We start from the raw sequence: 5,270 nt of genomic DNA, 5'->3' as shown, positions 1-5,270 counted from the left end.
ATGGTGGAAACATTTTTACCCACCATGATTTCGGACCATTTTTATAGGCCTTTCGCGCTTTCATTGTTAATTTTGTGCATTAGAAAGAAATAAGTGCGGCGTCTTCGATTCGCCATTGCTATGTTTGAGCTCTGCCAGCTCACCACTAGCAATCATGCTGATACCTCATAGAACTAGTATAACTCACTAAATTCTATTATTGCCAACTTTACTAGACAAGTTGCATTAGGCCGCACTCATTCAGGGCAAGTTTTGCTTCTTCAACTAGTAACTTACGTAAGAGGGCAATGAGTTGGTTGTTAATACAGAGTTCTCGTTTATCTCAATTTTGTTGTTGGCTTTAGAAAAAGAACAAACACAATTTGAGTTTGCAAAGTTGAAGCAATAAAAGTTTCCCTGTATGAACGCGGTTTTACTAATACTCATTAAGTGCTTCCAAGCAAATGCCATTTTTGGCAGCTCTTTTCCAGTGACGCCAAAGTTTTTTTCTATCTATGGCAGTTGCTTCTCCTATTCGCCACTCCCTAACGCTTGGCGACTGCAAGATGGCATTTTAATTCCAATTATACACAGTAATTGGAGGCATCATCTTCCCTCATAGAGACATTCACAAAGTTAGATGAGTATTACAAGATAACATCAGAGAAAATCAAATCGATCGCATCGTCATCCCTCCCTGGCACACGAAATAAGAGGGGTGCCGACGGTGCGAGCGATCACCACATACTTATTGGGGAAGTTCGGCTTAAGTTGATGCAAATAAAAAATTCGATAATCGAAAGCTGCAAGACTCTGATGTAAAAAAAAAGATCTCTGACTGCCTTCGAACAGGCATCAACATTTCATTATCGAAAAACGGGTGGGTCGCAACAGAGGCCATATTTAATGAAGCTGCACAGAAACATATTAAGTACTCTAAAAAAATCGCAAATGTTATATTTCAAACAAGTCATACAGTTACATAAAAACATCAGTGGAATGCAGCTACAGCACTCACCGCTAAGGCGGCGTGAAAAAAGTGCTATAGCCAAAATGGTCGTGAGCTAAAACGCAGGGAACGGAGTGATAAACGTAAATACACAGAAAATCTTTCTTGATGAGCTGCTGCACTAATCGCATTGAAAGGAATGACAAAATAAAAATGCTTCTTCATAGCCAATAAAAGACACAGAGGCAAACTTACAGCAGCTGGGAATCTTTAATTCTAATGTCAAATCAACGGACGATATATACCGATATATACGCACTGGCAGTTTTTCATTAGTCGATGCCTTCGCAAAATCCTGAAGATCTGCGGGTCAAACACCATTTCGAATTCTGATCTGACTGGGAGGAATTTGTTGAGGTCCTTTGTTCTTCCCTTGAACCATAGGAAATAATAATGAGAGAGAAAGAAATAATAATAAATAAAGAATAAAATTCATGGGCTGAGCTTGTGTAAAAGGCCAAACTTTTGTTTAAGTCAATTTGTTGTTGGATAGTACAATAATTTTTCTTTACACTTACCTACTATTTTACTTTCTTAGCATAGGTCCCGCGGAAACCCTTATTGTTGATGAGGGAAGAGAACGAAGACATTACGGTAGTAAGCGATTTACAAAACACGCATTAGCAAAATATTAGAATTTACCCCACAGTTAGTTATTTTTTATTACCATTGTTCAGTGGCACTGAGTATTCGTTAAGAGCGAACTTCGGAAATGTCTTATCCAAAAATCTTGCGTTTCGGAAGTTATCCATAACTCAGAGCAAAGTTTAATCAAGCATTTGTAAATGATTTGACCGCAAGTGCCACTTTGTTAAAGTTCATAAACCGGACCAACTGTGCGTGTGACAAACTGGCATTCGTAAAATGGTCAACGCCACCATAAAACGCCGTTGACAAACGAAAGCTACATTTACGATTTCTCCAACAAAAACGTAAAAACAAATTTTAAGCAACCGCCAAATGGTATTAAATTGAAGAAAGGAGTAGTAAAACGAAAACAAAACAAAAAATGAAAAACAAAAAACAAAAATAAGTACTCGAGCATAACTGACAAAAAGCCAAAGGCTCATAAAAACAAAAGTACTCAGGTGTAATAAAGTAAAGTGAATAAAATTCTGCTCGTCGTTACTTATGTATGTACAAACAAGTATATGTGTGAGTGTGTGTGGCTTAATTTGAGCTCGTAAATTGTGGCTTCCCAACGTGACTTAGGCCACGTAGCCCGCGATACTTGAAATTAAACGTTTGTACGCACTTTGTACTCACTACGTACACTCCGCTCGCTCATACAAGCGCACATGCATATGTATATTTATTTGGGTGTACCCAAGCGATATCCGCCCTACCGCCCTTTGGCCATCGCGAAATTGATGCCGCGTTTGTTGGTCTAGCGGGCGCTTTGCTTTGCGGTTAATGGCCAACACACGTGTGAACTAAATTTGGCCAACAATAACAGTACGCATTACATAGAAACCGGAAACTATTGGAGTGAAACCGTTTGACTCTGGAGGAGGCGGGGCGGTAGGTCTTTCGCATTTTACTTTTACACTTTGCACGAATTACAATTCAATTACAGTTGAAAAGTGAAGACAATTTGAATCGCAATGACGCGGAGAGACAAAACAGCGAACTTCTTTCCACAAATTGTGGTGTGCCACCTAGAATAAGGACAATTTTCAAAATCGGGGCTAATATGCTGCTAGTCGATGTACACTTCCATTGGCACCTCCCACCAACTTGTGGCCAACTGATGGTTCTGAACTAATGAACTCGCCAATTTTAGCTTTTAATCTACACCATTGGCGAACATGCGGAAAATGTGTCGCCAACATTTTCGTTGAAGTCAGACCATTGCGAAGTCACAGTAGGGATCGTTGCGTGCCTACATTTATAATGGCTTACTTTAAAGCGTTCCGGGTCAACTAAAAAATTGACAAAAGTAAATCTCCACCACGTCTTGCCTTCTGTATCGAATAGTTTACGCATATCCGCCTTTTTCGCCAGACTTACTCCCTCCGACTTCGAGCTGTTCGCAAACCTTAAAGATTTCTACGTCGCTCACTTCTAACAGCGAATGAACTGGCGATAACTGGGGGCATTCGCAAAATCAAATCAGGCCCGGATAAAATATTAACATAGAATTGAAATCTCCTACTTAAGATTTTAGAATTTTTAAATTTTTTGTATGGGGTCAAATATTGGGCCCGAAGTGTAAAGAGAATGACTTTATGTAATACTACGGCAATACTTTTCAAAATATTTTCAAACGAGGAAATCGTGCAATCGCGGGCCAAAGGGGCTTTCAAATGTTTTTAGGTGTGCCTTGCAGTCTCGTTAAGACAAGTGCGGCACTTCATGACTACCTTCACCTCCGCCCTACCTGCTCCCGAGCTTTGAGTCATGAATGAACATATTCACCCTGTCTTACATTGCACCGTTCCCCCTCTTCCCTTAAGGGTAAGAGGGTCGTGAACGTGGTCTTGGAAGCACCGAAATGCCAGCTAGGATTTTACCATTTGTAAGTGCTTACTACGCGAACTATTGGTAATGTAAGAGATAAACTTTCGACAAGTGAAATATGACAAAAAAGCCCATCAAGCGAGTATAAAAACCCCCAATTGGCCGCCTTTGCTCAATACGAATAGACAAATAGAGGCGAAAGTTATGCTATTCTTTTTGTGTCATGCTTAAAAACGCTTTGCACGAATGTGGCGATCTTATAAGCGCCTTTTTGTTGTTGTAGTACCATAAACATTCCCCATACATGTGGGAGGAATGCTCGCTCTTCGCAGGCCAAATTTAAAGGAATTAATATAATGAATAGTAATAAGAGTAGTAACCCTGGTAAAGGTAAAGAAAATAATGTTAATATTTAATAAAGTAGAATAACAAATACTCTACCTACTCTTGCGAGACCGGCGAACAAAACACTATTTGAAGCAGTGGTACCAATCTTTACCCTACCAAATATTAACGGGGGAACCCTCTCTGCCTAAGATCATGATATGTGTTTGGTGGGACTGGGCACTGCGAAATGCTCGAAAAAAATAACGATCTACAAGGAGCTGTACATTGCCCAGCTACACCGCGTGAATGACTATTCGACTGAAAAGACCTGATCGACAAGTCGCCAAACCCGCAATCCATGAGCTCGATTGAGAGACCCTTCAAATCCGCTGTATTCTCCGCACTTTGCACTGACCGATTACCATCTATTGCGCTCCCTGTCAAACCATATAAAGGACGTTATCTTCGATAACAAAGAGATCCTTAATAACTGGCTCAACAACTTCTTTGACACCAGACCATACGATTTTTGGCGAAACAGCATCAACAAATTGGTCGAGAGGGGGAAGAGGTTGTAAACAGCAACGGTGAATATATAACTGACTAACTTATTGATATAATTATTTTTTTGTTTAAATAAAAGTCTTCGGTAAAAACGCAACTAGCACATTGTTTCATCGTTAAGACTTAGAATGAACTTTAGGTCGCACCTTGTACAAGGTGGTGCAAAAATAATCAAGAAATTTCGGTTTTGAATAAATTCTTTACTTAATAAAAAATTTGTTGACCTTTACCATTAGAACACCGATAGGTTGATTAATTTTGTATTTAATTACAATAATTAATTAATTAATTTAATTTAATATTTTAACACCTATTCGTTTTTGAGATATTTGACTAATAAGCCGCTACTAAATACTTGGCCTATGTAAATGTACATGAAATATCTAAATATAAATATTGTGTATATACGTATATGTGTATGTATATATATGCACATGTGAATAAAACAAAAAACTGCATTGAATGAACTCACATGCAATCTAAAGTCTTCACTTTGTTGCTGTTGGTGTTGCGGTTGCTGTTGCTACAACTTGTTTGCTACTTTTGCATGCCAATCGGCTCGGGTATTCCCAAATGCCGACTTACTTACGCATAGCAGCGTAAAATATGCAAAACAATTCGCAGAAACTTACATTCGAACTGACATTTTTTATCAGCTTATGTATGTATGTACATATGTGTGTTCATGTATATAAGCATGTATGCATGTTTGCGTAATCTGTAAACTCGATTTTTACTTTTTCTGGAAAAACTTAAAAATATAAAATTGAGACTTCTAAGAAGATAAAAACAGGTGTGTATTTGTGGAATGAAGCAGTTTGATTTCATGTGAATTTATTTTGATTTATGAAAGTTTGTCCCCAATGACTAATTTTTATGAAAGTCTTAAGATGTACAAGTCAGTAGAGACAACCGAAGAAGTTTCGGAGCT

The 5,270-nt window shown here is 38.5% G+C and overlaps 1 long non-coding RNA gene across 1 annotated transcript; it reads right to left on the bottom strand.

Moving 5' to 3' along the window:
• Nucleotides 1-1,142: 1,142 nt before the first annotated feature.
• Nucleotides 1,143-2,025, bottom strand: LOC128862159 (uncharacterized). The gene is made up of 3 exons (XR_008454429.1): nucleotides 1,656-2,025; nucleotides 1,507-1,545; nucleotides 1,143-1,360 (listed from the first exon to the last, which is right to left on the bottom strand). It is a non-coding gene; the product is annotated as an uncharacterized LOC128862159 (long non-coding RNA).
• Nucleotides 2,026-5,270: the final 3,245 nt, after the last annotated feature.

Source organism: Anastrepha ludens, chromosome 4 (genome assembly GCF_028408465.1).
Source record: "Anastrepha ludens isolate Willacy chromosome 4, idAnaLude1.1, whole genome shotgun sequence".
Lineage (NCBI taxonomy): Eukaryota > Metazoa > Arthropoda > Insecta > Diptera > Tephritidae > Anastrepha > Anastrepha ludens.
This window is presented reverse-complemented; position numbering and strand designations above follow the sequence as displayed.